Source organism: Pogona vitticeps, chromosome 1 (assembly GCF_051106095.1).
Source record: "Pogona vitticeps strain Pit_001003342236 chromosome 1, PviZW2.1, whole genome shotgun sequence".
Classification (NCBI taxonomy): domain Eukaryota; kingdom Metazoa; phylum Chordata; class Lepidosauria; order Squamata; family Agamidae; genus Pogona; species Pogona vitticeps.
This window is the reverse complement of record NC_135783.1, coordinates 30,905,638-30,926,362: the sequence shown is the minus strand read 5'-3', so window position 1 is coordinate 30,926,362 and position 20,725 is coordinate 30,905,638. Positions and strand designations below refer to the sequence as shown.

Sequence of the window (20,725 nt, the reverse complement as noted above, 5' to 3'; positions counted from 1 at the left end):
TGGGCCAGCTTACTCACACGCATGCACGGATGGGTGGGGTGTGCTCGCGGATGGGCACGGTGCACCTGCACGGGTGGGCGAGGCAACCCATGCATGTGGATGGGCGGGCCATGTGTGCGTGTGGGCGTGCATAGGGGGAGTGCATGACAGGAGACGTGAAAACTGTTTCCATGGCTCAGTCCTGCCAAGGCCACGGACCAGCACCAGGCTGCAGACCGGGGGTTGGGGACCCCTGTCCTAAAAGACTAGTTCATCCAGGAAGCATTTCAGCAGCTTCCTCCCAGGAAGCATTGCAACAGAATATGGAAGCCTATGATCTGATGGGACCTTGGATTGCTAGGCCTTTGTCCAGGTGAGCAAAATGGAAGTGTCTGCTAGTGTACGTCTCTGGGCTGAAACTACCAGAATTTTGACTAGAGATCCTTAGAGAATTAAGGAAGGAAGGAAGGAAGGAAGGAAGGAAGGAAGGAAGGAAGGAAGGAAGGAAGGAAGGAAGGAAGGAAGGAAGGAAGGAAGGAAGGAAGGAAGGAAGGAAGGAAGGAAGGAAGGAAGGAAGGAAGGAAGGAAGGAAGGAAGGAAGGAAGGTCCATCACTAGTTGTAAAGTTAGCACCACTTCTTGACATTTCAGGCCAACATCTGAGAATAAGGAGTAGGTCTCAGCGATGTTATGGAGGTCAGGCAATCAAGGTTAGAGGTAGTCCAGAACTGTCTTTGGGCCAGTTGATTCTGCAGATGAGCAAGTTCACCCCACTTGCTTCAAATGTAAAATGGACCTTACTAGGTGTTACCACTTGTTTGTCTCCCCAATATCGTTCCCTTACTCTTTTCTTTTCTTTTCTTTTTCTTTTTTGACATGCTGTTCTTACAGAAGCACAACACGGAGAGAAACATCATTGCCCATGGCCAATGGGGAATGGGTGGATGTGGGTGCCCAGGCTTTGAAGTAACCCATATGCAAAAATCACAGTTCTTCCTTCCTGCTCACCCCAGACATTTTTCTCTGCCTAGAGACCTGGGAAAGCATAGCAATTCTCTGGCATCCTGAAAACTGGAAATCCTACATATTGCCTTTGATAAGTTGGAAGAGGGTGGGGAGAACAAGAGGAATGGGTGGTGGGTTGCCACTGCTGCCCCCAAACAGGCTCAGCCTTGGGCTTGATGATCTTGGCACCTTCCCAGAACACTGAGCTAAAGTGAAGGATGTGCCCAGGAGAGTTCAAGAGGACCTTATGGTTTTTTAAAAGATACTATTCACAGTCAGCTAGAGTAGCAAAACACATACGTCTTTGAGTCTCAAAGTTCTACATGGTGCTTGGGTGCTGACTGCAAAAACGATCTTCCTTTGAAGTATGTTTCCTTTGAAATACTGTATGTCTCTCTCGTAACTTATAGCTTGATGTCATTTGTGCAGAGGAAAAAACCAATAAGAAGCAGATTTGGGCACATATATACTGGTCCTTGTAAAGACCAGTAAGAGGGCCTTCAATATCGTACCTATCTGCAGCCCCATGAACTCTTTAGATGGCCCTGCAAACTCTACCACAGAGAGGGGAGGCACAAAAACTCCAAGGCCAAACTTACCTGTTGTTTCTTTTATCTCTTGACTCTCCACTTAAGCATTCCAATCCCCTAGAATAAGAAGAACATCTTTCTTTGGTGTCAGTTCTAGAAGGTGTTGTAAGTCTTCATAGAACTGGTCAATTTCAGCCTCTTCAGCATCGGTGGTTGGTGCATAAACTTGGATTACTGTGATGTTGAAAGGTCTGCCTTGGATTCCTATTGAAATCATTCTATCATTTTTTAGATTATGTCCCAGTACAGCTTTTCCCACTCTTTTATTGACTATGAGGGCTACTCCATTTGTTCTATGGGATTTTTGCCCACTATAGTAGATATGATAATTGTCTGAACTGAATTCGCCCATTCCTGACCATTTTAGTTCACTGAGGCCCAGGATGTCAATGTTTATCCTTGCCATCTCCTGTCTGACCACATCCAGTTTACCAAGTTTCATAGATCTTCCATTACAGGTTCCTATGTAGTATTTTTCTTTGCAGCATCAGACTTTCCTTTCACTTCCAGGCACATCCTCAGCTGAGCGTCCTTTCAGCTTTGGCCCAACCACTTCATTAGTTCTGGAGCTACTTGTACTTGTCCTCCGCTTTTCCTCAGTAGCATGTTGAACACCTTCTGACCTGAGTGGCTCATCTTCCAGCATAATATCCTTTGTTTCTGTCCATGGCGTTTTCTTGGCAAAGATACTGGAGTGGCTTGCCAGTTCTTGCTCCAGGTGGATCGTGTTTAGTCAGAACTCTCCACTATGACCTGTCAGTCTTGGGTGTCCCTGCACGGCATAGCCCATAGCTTCTCTGAGTTACTGAAGCCCCTTCGCCATGACAAGGCAGGAATCCGTGAAGGCAAACAGAAGTATAGAAATTATTTTCCTGCTCTCTGCAACGGACCTCATCAACAGTTCCTATTAGCAATTCAGTCCTTGTGACATTACAGAGTTCTGACCCAGTACAGAAAAGGGTACGCATTGACAGGTCTTTTTGTGTGTGCCGCAAGCAAGCAAAGCTTGTTAGTCGCCCATTGAAAGCACTCTGTATTTTCTCTCATACCTGAACAGCTCTACGAAGGACAACGTATTTCTTCCTAAGTCACTGAAACCGTAGGCATACTTTCCTAATCTTGATTGGAATAAACTGAGACTTTGGGGCTGAACTTTTTTTTTCTTTTCTTTTCTTTTCTTTTCTTTCTTTTTTTTTTTTTTTTTTTTTTGGTAAAACAGAGTTTCTATAAATAGAGATAATTAGGAAAGCTTTTTAAAACTCCCAAATAAACACAACTACTTTGAAATAAAAATGCATTATTTATGAAGAGCTCAGTGGGACTACAAAATCACTTAGTTAGTGGGGGAGGGGAGGGGAGTCTCCTAAACCAGTGCAGAGATTGTAAAGAAGTAAGGCAAGAATGATAATGTCAGCTGACAGTGCAGTCTAAGCATGCCCACTCAGAACGATGTCAATGGCCTTAACTCCCAAGGGGGAATGAAAAGGGTAAACGTGTCAATTCCTGTTTCAGTTATTTTTCTTATTTTTTCCCAACTCAATTTCTGATCTTATTTTTTTAATATCCATCAGTTGCAAATAGTATGCAAAGCCCAATTTGCAAAGCCTACCTTTTTTTGTATGCAATTCTCCAAAAATATTGCTTTTTCTGTGCTATTTTGCCTACTACCATAATTTTGAGTAGCTGTTATTCCTACTACACATTTTGGTATGTCTCTTTCACTGCCTATACAGTGTGTTGTGAAGTTTGGGCAACATTGGGTATCAAAATATAATTGCATTTTGGCTTGCATATTGGCTCAGGGAAATAAAATTGAAGAAGTACTCATTTAAAAAGAAAACTTTAAATTATTTTTTTTTAAAATGTTACCCATTCCTACTCCCACATTGTTTTTAATGGCTATGTTGTTGAAGGTGCTTCAAAACTGGGTAGCTTAAGTGCACAAGGACAGGGCTGGATCACAATGCCCCCTTCTCCTCAGTGCGGGTTCAATATTTCCTAGCCTCATTTCTATGTACCAAGAAAAAGGAACCACTTTTTTCCTCACCTGCAAAACAGCAAGGGATTGTTTATTTATTTATTTATTTACAATATTTTTTAGCTGCACCATTACCAGTGGCTTCTGGGCGACGTACAACATTAAAACTTAAAAAGATTAAAAACATTTTAAAAGACAATATAAAATGTCATATATTAAAACAATTTTTAAAACATTAAAATTAATAAGTCCTGCTGCTCATGTGGCCAGCTAGGGAATACTGTTGCAAGTGAAAGATTTATTTTTGTAGAAATTATGGAAGCTACACAAACTGTGCAAATTATGTAGTTAAATGACAACAGTTGTTGCCATTTTGCATAGTCTTTCAAAAACTAGAAGCAGTGCTTGGGTTGTTCCCACCCACACTTTTCTGGCTCCCTGTCAGCATGTATTCTTGCTGTAGGTAGGAACTGGATCGTTCCATTTTTGTTCATTTACAGTACGTGTGATTGCTGGGATTGAACCAGAACTGAGGTTCCTGCTTTAATTTCCCAGCTGGTTTCAATTTCCCAATATCATTAGTGTCTTAAAACAGATAGCTTAGCAACTTAATGACATGTGGATATGGGGGTGCAAAATAAGTCCCTCTCCCATCTAGATATCACCTTTGCATGTTCAGCATGGGCACTCTAAACATGTTCAAATGAACACTGCATGCAGTGTTTCTGTGACTGGCAGGCCTTTCTTATATGGCTGGATACATACAAACAGGGCTGACATACCCCCCCCAAAAAGACACAATGAACCCTTTGCAATGTCCTTCTTCTGTCTGCCACCCCCACATCTGTGCCAGTCTTTCTGACAGTTATTTTCTACACTTTTTGCCACCATCTGTATATGGTATATCCTGCAGCTCTTTCCCAGTGTCTGGTGATCTTACATTTAGCTACTACATACCAAAATTGTGTAAGTTTCCTATGAAAATGTTGTGAATTCCATCCAAAATACCTATTAATTTTGTTGCTGAAAAAAAACAAGCAAGCAAACAAATAAATAAATAGATAAGTGAATCAGTTCTTGTTAACACTAAGCTGAAAATGAAGAATTGTCCATCCATCTCCTATCTGTATATTGACAGTCAAACTATATAGTAATCAGAAAGCATATTCTCCAGAATTAACCTATTTTCCTTTCCACAATCAGATCCCAGGAGATTTATGCATCGGCAGTCAGACTTACAAATTAAGCCTAGGTCTGTCTTCCCTTAACCAGTTACAAAATATATTAAATCCAAGGTAAAATCCATGGGGAGAAGCACAAATAGGCATTTTTCACCACATGGGGGAGGACCTCTGCAAAACACAATGAAACAATGCCAATATCCTGTTGCATAGCTGTACCAACAGAAGGGAAAAGATGTCATTTACAGTAGCAAGCTGGCACTAATTACGAGTCCTCGCTTGGATTCCTAGTCATATGTCAAGCCACACAACTAGCATACAACGAGGAATCTGAGCAGGGACTATTAATTAATGGCAATGTGGCACTGCAAGTTACACCATTTCCCTTCTGCCAGCGCAACTACGCAACAAGATTTTGGCCACAGCCAAAAGCTGGAAAATCTAGATGATCACAAGCTACCTGCTATTAGGAATTTCATGTCTCTTAGGTTACTAAACAAAACATAATATAGCTGAGGATATTGCATTCGTCCCACTTTGCCTGTTTAGTCCAACTAAGGATTTTTCTCAGACATTTTCTAAGATATTTATCAAGCTAATTTTTAAAAAACTGACCGATACATATAGGTATATACTGTCACCACTTCCTGCTGGCACTCATCTGCTTTTAACTCTGTCCTTTTTTTTTTTTTTTTTTTTTTTTTTTTTTTGCAATGACCTGGGGTTTTTTTCCCCGCATGGGGTTTCCTCCTCCTTTTCCCACAGCCCAAGTCCCCAAATCTGAGTCATTTCAGAGCATCTCCATTTTGCTAAAACAGTGCTCCGTTTCCCCTCTCTTGGGAGAGAGCAAGCTTGTGTGAACTTAAAAGCACTCCATCATGGAAACCTGCTTGGCCCCAGATGACCCCACGCTGTGCAGTTCGTTTCCAGGCAGATTTCTGTTTGCCTGAACTGTTCATTGCTCCCTGGGTGACAGGTCTGTGATTCCTGTTGTTATGGGAATAATCACACTGTTCACAAACACCTTCCTATAGACTTTGCAGACTTCCTGAGAAACGCAGAGGAACCTGCTTATCTTTGCTTGGGAACTGGACTATATTAGCAATTTCACCAGCTACACCGGGTAAGAAAGGATCTCAAGAAAAAAACCTTTTCTTCGATATTTCTCATGATGACTCACTTCTCCTATTCTTGCTGTGAAATCCAGATCTTTTCTTCCTTCCTCTCTTCCTTCTTTACTAGGAACCTGCTTGCAAGGAATGAGGGCAAGAGAAAAAGAGTGTCCGGTTTAAGGAATCTGTGTCAAGGAAACATTCATTTACACCCCACTCTGTTTTGTTTTCTGTCATAGCAGCAGCTCATGCAAAGAAAATAAGATAAGGACAGCTGGAATGTGATGGTGGAAAAAAATTATTATTCACAAAGTTAGTGACGTAAACTGCTTTACCTATTATTTCCCCTACTCCCAACCATTCCAAAACTGTGTTTTACTCATATTGCATGGAGCTTCACATCCTTTATATATGGTAGCCAAATGTTGGAAAGGTGTTTGTTTGTTTTTTAAATTACTGGTCCCAAAATCTCCCAGTCTTTCGTGGAGCTGTACAGTGGGGTCTTGACTTGAGAACTTAATCCGTATTGGAAGGCGGTTCTCAAGTCAAAAAGTTCTCAAGTCAAATCTGCATTTCCCATAGGAATGCATTGAAAACCATTTGATCCGTATCTGCTCTTTTCCGTCCATAGAAACTAATGGGAAGCTGCTATTCCGCCTTCGACCACTAGAGGGGGATATTTTGTTTCTTTTTTTTCTTAGGTCAAGAAAGGTTCAGGGAAGGCAGGGAAAATACAGTCCAGGCAGTCCAGGACCAGGCAGTCCGAAGACTGTCTCCCAATCCACTCTCTAAACGCTGGGAGGAGTGAGGAAGCAGACAGGCACCCTTTTCACTGGCCAACAGTTAACTGAAAGTTCAAATTTTGCACTTTCTCTGCCTCCCACGTGGGTTTTTTTCAGTTCTTAACTCAAATCTAAGTACTTAAGTCAAGTCAATATTTTCCTATGAGAGCGGTTCTTAAGTCAAAATGTTCTTAACTCAAGCCGTTCTTAAGTCAAGACCCCACTGTAATCCCAAAAAGTAACACATTCATGTTCTAGTCTAATAAGTTTGCCATTTTCCAGCAATATTCCACAATTGCTTTTTCCTGTATAAATAATAATTGCATGCTGTCAAGTCAATTCAGACTTAGGGTGACCCTTTCCTGGGTTTTCTAGATAGAGAATATTCAGAAGTGGTTGACCATGTCCTTCTTGTGGGGGCACTCTGGGACTGTGCAGCTTGCCCATGGCTACACAGGTTGGCTTTACTAGGGAGCACAATGGAGAATCAAACTGCCAACTGCCAACCATATCTACACCACTGAACTATCCACTGAGCTTTTTTTTCTGTATAAGTGGCTGATAAACCAATCTCACCATTTCTCCTTTTTGAGATACTTGTGTAATGCTTTTCAAAACTGTTCTAGAGCAAAATGCTACAGTTCCTCCCTGAAGTTCTAGGGGGGAAAAAATCTAGCTGTAACTGCAACTCGATATTTCAATCAATTAATCATGTGACAGTCAGTTGATTACGTAATCAATTATATTTGCATATACAGTGGTGCCCGTATATTTGCATATACAGTGGTGCCCGTTCCGGATTAACCTTCGCTATGGGGAAACGTCGTTAAGTGGGACGGGGAAACCCATTGGAACGCATTAAACGAAGTTCCAAATGGGCCCAAAACTCACCGGTCTCCGATGTTTCCCCATGTTGCGGCGGCCATTTTGGGTGTCCCGGTGACCATTTTGGGTGTCCAGGCAGCCATTTTTAGTGTTCCGGTGGCCATTTTGGGTGTCCCAGCGGCCATTTTGGAACCGCCGAACAGCTGTTCCCCCATCGCAATGCGAGGATGTCCTTGCATTAGCGATGGGGAAATCCGCATCGGCATGCGGATTCTTCGTTAAACGGTGCACTCGTTATGCGAGGCACCACTGTAAGTGGATCAAAGTTAGAAACAATAGAGTTTGGGGAATTATTTAAGTTCCCTGAAAGCCAGTGTGGTGTAGCAGATAACGTAATGGACTGGAACTCAGGAGAACTGGGTTCAAATCCCTGCTAGGTCATGAAGATTCACTGGGGGGGTGGATAGGTAGCAATGGTAAAACTGCTCCTCAAATATCTCATGTACCTCAGAAACACTACCAAGATTGGATGTAAATTGACAACAACACATAACAAGAAGTTCCCTGCATCACTCACAGCTGAGTGGGGGTTCCTGGATGTTGAAGTCGCCCAAAGTTTTTTTTTCTAAGCACTGCTGGTAAGATGGTGGACATAGAACCATTTTCTTAGAGCAGGCATCTCTGCTGTTTATGAGCCTAAAGAGAATGCTTCTTTTCTGTTGCTGTTTGCATTCTACAGTTACAGTAAAAATAATGACATTTCAAAATTTCTTGCTTGCTTAATTAGGGGTGCTTCCTTTTGGTAGATTAAAACTTTTTTTTTCAATTGATATAACCAAGATGTAGGCAGACTTTTGCTTCTGTCATTGTTAAATATCCAGGAGTCCCAAAACCTTGCTGAAATCTCCCGGAGATTTACCAGTAGATCTATACCTCTAATTCTAAAAGATATTGATTAAACATGACATTATTTTAAAAGCACATGCGTACAAAACACTAAAACACCAGTGCATTGTTTCCTTCCTCATTGTCAGTTATGTAGTTAAAACTCCAGTGTTGCTAAAGATGTTCAAGTTGCAACTCGTCTAATGTATTCAAGAAGAACTAAATGAAATTAATAGTTTCAATAAATGTTCCTTGAAACATAATGTTCATCTTGTGTCATAATTACAAAATGACAACACAAATACAAAAAAAAGGGGGGGGGAGAGAAATGCCAAGTTTAGACACAAAGTCAGAGCACATCAGAGTACAACCATAGTCCAGGACGCAGGTTGAGTGGTACTGTGAAGAATAGGCATCAGTTTTATGTGAAATCAGTAACAAAACTAAATTGGCTAAAAACCTATGAGTGACTGAAAGCTTCTGTGGCTGACTGATGCAAAATAGAATTTTAAAAAATTAACAGATAACTCTGCTACAGTAAGGTTTTGCAGCCTCTGAAAACACTGACTGAGGTGGGTGCACAGAGGGGGAGGGGAAGGAGCAGCGTATCTGGGAAAGTAGCATTATGCATACAATGTGTGTTAAAAGAGTTAAGGATTGTGAGAAGGGAAGGGCAGCTATCACCACCTGTAACCACAGAGAACTACGAAACCACAAGTATGATTAACAAGGCAGGAATCTAACAGGTAACATTTGGAGTTCCCACCAAAAGTGAGGGAGGAAATCACAACAGCTGAACAGGAAAGGGAGACAGGGTGGGTGGGAGGAGAGAAGGGAATAAAAGGAGAGAATGAGGAGGGAAGCAGTAGCTGATGACAACAGAGGAGAAAGAATGTAGAGACAGGGGAAGATGAAAGGGAACAAGAGAAGGATGAGCAGGTGGGAAAGAACAGGAGGGGAGGGGAGTCTCTTGGAGAAGGAAAAGCAGGCAACCTGCAGAAAGAGGATAGCCACTCAGATGAGCTTCCTGAGGGCTGGGAGTGAGTGGCAAACATAGACCCAACCTCTGGTCAAGCGGTTTGTTTTCTCTTCATTTTCTCTCCTATGCTGAGACAGAATGAAGAGAGAGATGAAAAAGAGAGACTGCCAGGAAAGTGTTGGTTAGGGAGAGTCCCTGCACAGGCTAATGGACAGCCTCCCACACAGAAGCCTGGAGTTATCCCTTCTTTCTCTCTCCACCTGGGAGAGAAAGGTCTACCAGACTGGCCCAGATCACCTACCAGAAACCCAATGGGGAACGGACCCAACACCCTTGTTTGGAAACCGTTACCAGGGGTTCCAGAGCAGGCATAGTATGTGAACGGAGAGAGGAACCAATGGGATGGTTTGGTTTGTTGAAATCTCTTCAGTGGGAGGAAGAGGAGACTTTAACAGCTGGGAATGTTCAAGGGCAGTTGGAAGTTGGACTGTTAGAAGTTGTGGTTGACAAGAGACCCGTTGTGTCAAATGAAGGGGTTGTGTTTAAGCAACAAGAGCCTCCTCTCCTCAGTTTAGAACTGGGGCCTGAGACCCCTGTGAAAGAAGAACCGTTCCACAGGGATAACAGGCCAGTGGTTCTTAACCTTTGTTACTTGGATGTTTTTGAACTGCAACTCCCAGAAACCCCACCCAGCACAGTTGGTGGTGAAGGCTTCTGGGAGTTGCAGTCCAAAATTCCTGAGTAACCCAAGGTTAAGTACCAGTGACTTAGGCTAATGTTTGTTTCAAAGAACTTTATCATTGTATTTAATCTTTTGATGATAAGCACCCATTCTGCTATAACCATGGCAAATGTAAAATAAACAGATACTCTTTACTGGAGGGGAAAGAAGACCCCACAACGTGATTCATTATTGCAGACTGGCTAGAAAATACAACTGAAACAGTCTAATTTCTGCTCACAATGTAAAATTCTAACATTTAACTTTCCAATGATCATTTTACTGCATGGGCTCTTTTTCTTTCTTCCAGGTGCACTTAGTTAATTATGGTCATTTTGATTATGAAAAACTCACCTCAGCCAAAAAGACTCTTGAAGTAGCAGATGAAGCTTTTGTTGTGCACCTGCCCTGTCCATTGAAGTTTTCGGAGGGCCCTGGACTTAGATTACTCCTGTTGTTAGACTTTCATTCTTGAAATGGAGATTGTAGTTGTCTGTTGTCCTACATATTAGAAAAACAGTTTTTAAAGAAATCCTGGACAAGGGAACTGGAGCAGATTTTGAGGGGGTGGTCCGACTTGCCTTACAGGTTCAAAAGATTGGAGAGTTTGTGAAAAACAGAAGCGTCATGCTTGGATTCCCTCTATTGCCTGCTGACAAAAACCTGGCTGGGAGACTCCTAGGTTCCTTCGTTCCTTTCAGCAAGATTCCTAGTAATGATTCAGAGCACAAAAATTGAAAGCAAAACAGGAGAGTAAACTTAAATGCCAAACTATGCCGCTGAGTCGGTTTATTAGGGCAGAAGGTTTCATGGAAGAGAGCCCACTTCATCAGATACATCTGGTCCATGAAATCTTACACCATAATAAAAGCAGAACAAAATTGACTACTCATTGTCCTGTTGGCAGGCATATTTAAATTTTGTAGCTATGTGACCATGGGCTACTGAGGCTCAAATCACACATTAAGAGAGATATGTGTGTCCTGCCTTTTCTTGAGGCTTACAGTTCTTTGAAAATTGCACCTAAGCAATTAGATTTGTTAAAAAAAACTGTCTTTACTGCCCTAGTGACCAATCACAAGACAAAACTGGCCTAAATCACAAGACCCAGAATGCAGCAAGCTGATACTCAGTCTTTTACCTCTTGAGAGAGCTATGCTTTCAAGGACACACAAATTCTTACTTCTAATTTGGAACTGAGATTTGTGTCTCATTAAAAATTGTCCTGTAATGGGAAAATCTGAATTAGCTGATCCTGGGAGTAGGAGAGAACTACAGAATCACTAGCAGTAATTAATGAACCAATTGCACTTCTATGCCACCTTTATTTTATTTATTTATTCGATTTTTACCCCGCCCCTCTAGACAACGTCTACTTAGGGCGGCAGCAGGACTACTAGTATAACCTAGTACCAAATACAGTATTGTGGATGTGATCTTCAATTCTTAAAAAATTGGATTGTTTCATTTTTGCTGGCTCTTGTAAATCAGCATCAGAAGAATTTCTTCTGTTCCCTTCTCCCGTGAATGAATGAATAAATGAATGAATTTATTTATTATGGTCGGGTGACCTGCTCATAAAACATATTACAGTGGTGCCCCGCTTAACAATTACCCCGCTCCATGACAAATCCGCTTCACGACAATGTTTTTGCAATCGCTTTTGCGATCGCAAAACACTGTTTAAATAGGAAAAAACTGCTTGACGATGATCAGTTCCCTGCTTCGGGAACCGATTTTTCGCTTTATGACAATCTAAAAACAGCTGATTGTCGGGTTTCAAAATGGCCACCCGTTGTGCAAAATGGCTCCCTGCTGTTTTTAGGACTGATTTTTCGCTTTATAGGCCCTGGAAAATGGCCGCCCTATGGAGGATCTTCACTGGACGATGAGGTATTTCGCCCATTGGAACACATTAACCATTTTTAGTGCGTTTCAATGGGTTTTTTCCCCACTTGACAACAATTTTGTTCTACAGCGATTTTGCTGGAATGGATTGTCGTCGTCAAGCAGGGCACCACTGTATATGGCTAAAATATACAAAATGCAATTAAAAAGTGTACAAAAAATAATTAGTTGTGTGCTAGTTATAATATATGGGAAGAATCAGTTACAGCATTTTTATAGCTGTCCTTTGAACCATTATTGCTTTATTATTTCTGTCTGGACTTGAGTACAACCCCCAAAAATAGTCTTTGTTACCTTTGTGAGATACCAGAACCTGCTGTAAAGAACCAGAACTTGGTATTGGCTATATCTTGAGATGAGGCAGGAATTCCAGACAAGCAAATTTGACTTGTTATACTAGTGTAACCATTTTGGTTACGCCTGATTATGAATGCAAACTGCACATTTTCTAACCTACCTCTAAGAAACAATACCCGGCACAACAATCAACCTTGAACTTTTGGGACTCTAATTTCAATGCACTATTTATTTATTTATTTATTTATTTATTTATTTATTTATTTATTTATTTATTTATTTATTTATTTATTTATTTATTTATTTATTTATTTATTTATTTATTTGCCAGCCAATCTAGAATGTGTCTACTCTGGGCGGTTTACATATATCACAAAAATAAACTAAAGTAAAATCCAGATTAATCACAGAGTCCAAGATGGGAAAGAAAGAAAGAAAGAAAGAAAGAAAGAAAGAAAGAAAGAAAGAAAGAAAGAAAGAAAGAAAGAAAGAAAGAAAGAAAGAAAGAAAGAAAGAAAGAAAGTCAAAAAAGAAAAAGGGAGATAGGCTAGGTAATGGCTGTAGGGAAGATATGATTGACAAGATATCCAGTGCATGACTGAGGAAGTGGATTTTGATCCATAAAAGCTAGCAATTGTTTGATTTAAAAAAAATTAGTGGTCTCATACTACTCCTGCACTGAGCTATGATTAGACTCTAATGATGGGTCATCTCTTTGCCTCCTGCCTTAAGCAGTAAACACTAATTTTGCTGAACATCAGGCTCTGGGGCATTAATAATATAGGAGGAATTTCTCAACTCTTCAGTAAATATCACTGTTGATGTTTGTGTGCCCGGAGCTCATTAACAAAATATTAGATTGGCAATTAAAATCCTCACCTTCATGTTTCAAAACTGCAGAAAATAATTAGTGGAGACCTCAGATGTTAATAATGGGGCAAAGGCTAAAACAATGACTGTTGATCCAGAAAGCTAATCCTTGTTTCCTAGCTGATGTACAGCAGCGACTAGCAGCTTTCCAGCCCACTGAGAGCTGCCATCCTGCATTCTGATGGCCTTCCTAGTTGCTTCTCCCTCTAAGAACAACATTTAAGGATATCTGAAAAAAGCACAAGTGTTATTTTACAGATACAGTATAAAATAATGGTGCTTACTACTAGAGCTGGCTCAAAACATTTTGCTGCCTAAGACAGAAGAAGTATCACCCATATAAATCAAGATGCATAGTAATTAGGGTTGCCAGCTGAGACAAATCTTATTTCCTTAGATTTTTAGGGACAACTTCTGAGATGATGAGGTGCAGCTTTGTTATGTCACAAAGGTGGAGCAGGCAAAGATTGGAATAGGGGAGTTTTTTTCCCCCTGAGTTGGCACTGTTGTTGTTAGAACTTATGTAACAAGGATGCTCAAGAGTTGTGTTGCTGGTGTTTCACTCCCTCCCTTGCTGTGAAGGGCACAAACCAATCCCCGGAAGTCCCAGTCTGGGATACTAAGAATTTCTCAAAGTTGTAGTCTAAATTAATGAGACAGGAGGTGCCTTGGTTCAAATCATTCAGTGGTATTGTAACAACAACAACAACAACCTTTATTGGCATATACATTAAACATAGTCAAGCTAATTCGTTATATTTCTAGATTCACAGGAGCATGAAACAAATACATTTGTTTGAGGTCAGGGCTTCACCTCCTAACAATTGCCCCAAGAAAAACAGCTACCTGTTCCATAATGTCGGCCACGTCCATTGATAACATAAAACGGACCAGTGGTATTGTCTTAGCTGCATTAAAGTGAAATTTCTTGGGATTTAATTTTATTTGAGTTTGCAACTGAATCTGTACACTGATAGTGGTGATGGGACATCTGCTTGGCTCTAATTACAGTGGGGTTTTGACTTGAGAACTTAATCCGTATTGGAAGGCGGTTCTCAAGTCAAAAAGTTCTCATGTCAAATCTGCATTTCCCATAGGAATGCACTGAAAACCATTTGATCCGTATCTGCTCTTTTCCGTCCATAGAAACTAATGGGAAGCTGCTATTCTGCCTTCGACCAGTAGAGCGGGATATTTTGTTTCTTTTTTTCTTAGGTCAAGAAAGGTTCAGGGAAGGCAGGGAAAATACAGTCCAGGCAGGACAGTACCAGGCAGTCTGAAGACTGTCTCCCAATCCACTCTCTAAATGCTGGGAGGAGTGAGGAAGCAGACAGGCACCCTTTTCACTGGCCAACAGTTAACTGAAAGTTCAAATTTTGCACTTTCCCTGCCTCCCACGTGGTTTTTTTTTGTTCTTAACTCAAATCTAAGTATGTAAGTCAGTCAATATTTTCCTATGAGAGTGGTTCTTAAGTCAAAATGTTCTTAACTCAAGCCGTTCTTAAGTCAAGACCCCACTGTAATTAGCATTCCTCAGTACAGCACCAGTCAGTCTCTTAATTGGTTAATCAAGTCGATAAACCAATATATGCTTTTCGAGTAGATATTTACTAGAGATGGTGGCGGTAACAGGACTTTTGGCCCTGCTTCATCACAAAATGCTAGAAGAAGAAATACTATTCACCATTGAATCACAACTTGAGATTTTACTGACATATCTTTTATTAGAAAGAATAACTAACAGAAAGCAGATAGCTTTCTGTGTGCCACCACTGCCTGACACTTTCTAGAAAGGTCAAGAAAGAACATGATACATGTCGAGTGAATTTTAAAAAGCAGAGAAGACTTCCATAAAGCTAACGCTGCTTGACTTTGGTTTAACAACATGAGCACATTCTGAAAAGTGAAAAAACTGTTGACATTTATATTGGAGAGATTTAGAATTTGGTTATTCCCTTTTTGGTTCCAAAAATTGTGGAAATCTCAGCCAAGTCACACACCCTCCCATGGAAAAGGAAAATGATAATGGTGAATCCTTCTAGTTTAAGAGGGAACAAAAAAATTATTTAAGTACATGTCTTTGTTCTTCCATTTCATGTAAGGTGGAGCTACAACTCCACATATTTATCTTTGGACAGCAGGAAAAAAAGAGGAGAGAGAAAGGAAAGTGGAAAGGGGAATATCTGGAAGGAAGAGGGAGTTTTAAGAACTCTGAGGCAAAGAGGAAAACTCTGTAGTTAACTTATTAGCAGGTAGCACCTGGTAGGGATGAGATTTTTGAGATTTCTTGGACTACAAATCCCATAATTTTCCATTCTGGGGGTTCTGACAGACAGACAGGTAACTGTGGCCACATGGAAGCAAGGCCTTAACTGGAAGACTCTGAGGCCTAGCTATGCTTAGCTTTGCCCAAACTTCTTGTTCAAAAAGAAAGCTTCAAGCTAGCACTGGGGCAGGAATAGGAAGCTTGGGCAGAGCTAAGCCTCAAAGAAATCTCAAAATCCCATCCCTAGCACCTGGAAACTTGAAATAAACAGGAGATGCTCCTGGCTGATGCCGGAGTTAAAAAAGATGGGTGGAAGTTTTTATCTCATCCTACAACTGTTTAACTGGGTTGAAGTTCTCATATTGGGGGAGGACATGGGTGCTGGCAGGGCACATGTAAGAATGTAATTACGCTATATTTTCTCTTTTGTATTATAAGGGTTCACCTACACTTCTTACCAGACATCATTTTGTGGCCCCAGAATGCACCACAATGCCATTTGTTTTAATTTGGAGGACAGGCAAGTTTTATCCTAAGGGAAGTGTTTTGTTTCCATTGTGGGCCTATAAAACTGTTTTTTGCCATCACTGAAAATGGTGTCTTAGTTCTAGGTCTCAGTACCTCCAGTAATGAGACTTTACAGCATAGAGGCATGTTGAACAGGTTCTTTGACTCTGACATAATCAACCAGTTCCTCAGTTTCTGCCTTTGTGTGGTGGTCAAACACTGATGAACGGACTGCCTGGGGTGCACCATCTTGCCTAAAGTTTCTCTGTAGTATAAGAAAATATATATGTTCTCTTTTGAGTCTTCCCTCCTACACATAGAGAACATATATATTTTCTTATACTACAGAGAAAGCAGAGAAGGAAATGAGAAACAGAATAAATTTAGAAGTATGGTAAAACTCATACCCATCGAGGCAAGGAGGCACAGGCAGTGGCATAGCAAAACCAGGGCTTGCAAGGTCGAATTGATGGGATGTCGATGTCACAAGAGATAGTGGTGATAATGGCATCTTCAACCTCACATAAACACCCCTATCCCTTTTGAGCTTAACTACAATGGTCATCTTAGCTGTGGGATTCTGGGAGCTGGAGTCAAGACAAAAAAATTTTTTTCAGCTTCTGCTCTATGTTATGTTTCATGAAGAGTAGGAGACAGAAATAGGAAGCTGCCTGACAGGGTACTGCATTCTTGAGTTTGTGGGCCTATCATTTAAAACAAGTACTGCAAATACGCTTAACTTCTCAAGGGTTTGAAATTTTGTATCAGCTAGCAAATGCAACAGCAGCGATAATACAAACATATCCCAAACTGGATGCTCTCCTGAGTTCCCTACATCAACAAGACTGTGAGGAAGGAGTAGCTCACAAAGAAAGGGAAGGAAGAAGGAAGGTCCTACAAACTCTCTAATCCAAAATTCAGGTAATAAATCACAGAACAACCTTGCCTCTCAGAATTGTCCTTTGTACAATGATATATGGTACAAAGATAAATTACAAAGGTAAAGTCTTAAAGCTCTAAAATAAAATACAAAGAGGTGTGCAAACATTACTACAAGAACTCTGACCTTCCATTCATTTTGCTGCATATAATGTTGACATTCTGTTACTTAAACCAAGGTGATAACAGACGAATTTCCGCTCCCAGGGGAATGCAAGGACTTTCCTTTCTGTTTCTAAAGTGGAACTTCATCAGCAGAGCTCCTTCCTAAGAACTTCCCCACCTGCTTAGTTAAGCCAACTACTCCATAGGGTTTACACCAAGGTGGCACATGTTAATCTGCATACTCAGTGAGAGGGAATTTAATGCTGATCTACCCAGCCCTTCCTCTAAAGATTCTTCAGCACATGGGACACGGGGAAATAGATTTATACTGAATGAGACCACTGAATCATTTATCCTAGTATTCTCAGCTCTGACTGTCAGCAACTCTTCAGGGTTTCAGGAAGGATTTGTTACTTATCCTACTAGGAAACTCCTACTGGTTTTCCATCCACTGCTTATCATTTGAAATCACGCAAAATTGGCTGTGGGCAGGGTAACATGATGTATAGCTTTTCAGGGTATATAGTTAGCTATTTTGTCTTAGATCATTCCTATCTTGTGCTAGACACCCCTGTTTTGAACTGAAGTCAAGATAGCTTGAAGCTTTTCACTTTCACTTACAAAAAAGTTCTGGGAATTTTTGAAGTAATGTCTGTACCGATAAGAGCTTCAGCCTTCTACTCCTTGATTCCTTTCCAGTTTTCTTCTGCATTTCCTTTGTTCTTTTTAAATATTTGGTGCATACTATTCTGTAAGTGAATGCCTTTCTTACTTTGGTATCATAGTGATACACCATCATCCTCTCTATCATCATTATCAAACCTCAACAAATTAACTGTGCATCTTGTTTCATTGGTAGTTCTACTTTCTGTTTTTGCCTTGTCATATGTTCCAGTATTTAATGGCTATTTGATACCTGTTCCTGCAAAAACATTTTATTTGCCTCTGTAGATGTAAAATGCTCAAGGATTTTGTCCCCTTCAAAAAAATTGTCGCACTAGAACATAACTAAAAAGACCGGGCAATGGATGAGCAGATAATGACAAACCCACACTTCTCACATTGAACTTTGAAGAACGTTAGCCAGACATTACTAAGGACAGCATTAGTTCTGAGAAAAGCATAAAAGAACTGGTGATACTTATCAAGTCCCATAGATGTCAACACAGTTCTTACAGAATATCTCACTCAAAAGCACAATACCTTCTGTACTTGATAAGTATCAGAACTTGCTTTATAATCTGGTCAGAACTGGTTCCAGCACAATTTCATAATTTGCAATCAAATGCTTGAAATTATAGTAGCTGCAAAGAGGCATAAAATTGCTTCCAAGAGTTTTCTGGTCCCTTTTTTCCCTTTCCTTACAATCCTCATGGTTATCAACAAGGGATAGTGTTCTCAGTAAATGTAGCAGAAGTCAAGCCCCAACATAAGAGACTGCAACTTTAATGCATACTGTTATAGTATGTGTATCGTATATAACCTTTCCTCTAGTCAGCTGAGCTGAGAGCAAACACATAGCATCCCAGGTTTCAGTTTGCTTTTAGGAACCATATAGACCAGGTTGTGCGACCTCTCTTCTCCATGGACTAGTTGGCAATCTTAGCTGTTAAAAACCTATGATACATATTCCTTATACTTCTATCTATGCATTAAAGCAGTTGTCTGGGAACAGGGGTAAATTACCCCAAATGGGGTAAAAATGAAAATCCTGGGGGTAATGAGCAGAGCCTGCCATGTGGGATTTTGAGCATAACCTTACTAGTGTGTGAAATGAGTGCAATTGTACAGTAGTTGGAGCATTCTTTGGCACTGCCCTTCTTTGGGATAGGGATGTAGACTGATCTTTTCCAATCCTCTGGCCACTGCTGAGTTTTCCATTGATGATGATAAAAAATAGCGCACTGGTCTTTGATATTGGGCTGTGGCACCAGGGTGGGTGATATGACCTTTAGCCTGGTTTGTTCCTTTTTGCACACCACACACAAAATTATTAAAGTGGTAGGAAAAGCCCCCCCCCCAACTCTGTCTGTCTCTAGCAAGCATATCATTGCTAGCACCACTCTGGCAGCCACTGATGATGATTAAATCCTCTGTGAGCTGGCAAAATTTAATGCAACATGCTAGGCACGTTGGACACCTTACTACTCCCTATACCATCCCATGGTTGGAGTGCAATGTGTTCCAGCAAAAATAGTGCACATCTTTATTAAATTTGGTGCATCCTGCTAGTTCGGGACATAGCCTGGCAGCCATTGATACTGATGATATATCCTGCTAGTTCAGTACACAGCCTGTGTAGATTCAATAATATTTTGAATTCAAATAATGTAAGATTTCCTTCCTTTCGAATCAAGGGGGTAATCTCAGCGTATATAATTTTTTGGGGGGGGGTAAAAGGTAAAAAAGTTCACCCTCTGCATTAAAGCAAGGGTGATCAATTTTGGCAGACCTGGAATGGTGATGGTAGCTTTTTACCTCCAGATCTGCTACAGGTTGCACACAACCTAGAAATTCCAAAAAATGTTCACTGGGGGGGGGGGGGATAAAGATCACAGTGACCAGACATCCACTCGGTTTTATGCAAAAGCCACACTTTCAGGAGGACTTAAGAAGCAGTAATATCCATCTATGAAAAAATAAAAATAAACAGTTTGAAGTATGGGTGATTGTCAGAGGGAACCATGGGGATGTGAAGTGGGGAAAATACACTGATGCCTATGGGTCTTCATTTGGCAGATGAGTTACACTTTGCCAACCCCTGGTTAAAGGGATATTTGACTAAATTTTCCTTTTGAAAAAAAAAACAGAAAAAAATCTATTCAGTAGCAAGGTCAATATTTAATGAGACATTCAGTTAATTACAGTGCTAGGGTGGAAAGATAAACTGGCTAGGATCTTACTATTGCCCATGTAAGGTTCATGTTCATTGTCGAGACTAATTGATGAGATGCTAGAGTGCATGCTAGTGGTACAGTTGGGTGTATGACCAGGCATATGACTCAGATGCACCCTGACACCTCATCAATTAGCTACAATTAGCAATGACACTTTACAACCTTGTGCAAATACCAAAAGAATTCTGGCCTTTCATATATAAAACAGGTCCTTGATCTTCCTTGGCTGGGCCTGCAGTAGCATTCTCTTAGTCCAGAGGTGAGAAAACATGTGGCCTTCCAGGTGGACCACAGTTTCCATAATTCCCTGGCATTGGCTGTGTTGACTGGGATTGTTGGGGAGTGCAGTTTAACATCTGGAGAGCCACATGTTCCCAACTGCAGGCCAAGGCCAAAGTAAACAATGGGAGACTCAAGAGGACATGCTATATTTAGAAATCAGCATGGCAAAGTTAATTTATTGTGGTTGAATGTGAGTCTCTAGCATGACATAAGGATCATTGCTTCCTGTAGGAACTTTGGAAATGGAGGTGAGTTTAATAATAATTTAAAAAACCAGAATAATAAAAAAATTTAAATGACTAGGCTTGTGAATTAAACATACCTCTTTTCTTTGCTATGGCTATGTTTTCAGTCAAGCCACCCACCTGCTTCACAGTTTATTGTTACATGTCACAGGTAAAATTGTAGAGCTAATTAAATTGCTTGAATCCATAGAATGATGTGTTCCCTCCTTTTTCTGTTTTCAGTCTGATAAAAATATCACTGACCTGTTCAGCTGCAGCTTTGACCGACTCACCTAAAACAAGGGGTTTTAGCATATCACAGGACTGAAAAAATCATGGTGGTCATCTCATTTTCCCAGACATGTGGGGAGGTGATGGTGGAATTAAGAGTCCT

The 20,725-nt window shown here is 40.7% G+C and overlaps 1 protein-coding gene and 1 long non-coding RNA gene across 5 annotated transcripts in view; one reads left to right on the top strand and one right to left on the bottom strand.

The window, feature by feature from the left end:
- Positions 1 to 295: 295 nt before the first annotated feature.
- LOC110087181 (spermatogenesis-associated protein 7 homolog) overlaps positions 296 to 20,725 on the top strand; it is a 79,940-nt gene continuing 59,510 nt past the window's right edge. For all 4 annotated transcript variants that reach the window (XR_013540335.1, XM_078382952.1, XM_078382950.1 and 1 more), the window contains exon 1: positions 296 to 5,855. The gene's annotated coding sequence lies outside the window, so the exon portion shown is untranslated. The remainder of the gene's footprint in view (positions 5,856 to 20,725) is intronic.
- On the bottom strand, positions 4,888 to 18,569 carry LOC144585783 (uncharacterized). Its single transcript, XR_013540336.1, has 2 exons — positions 10,391 to 18,569; positions 4,888 to 5,978 (listed from the first exon to the last, which is right to left on the bottom strand). It is a non-coding gene; the product is annotated as an uncharacterized LOC144585783 (long non-coding RNA).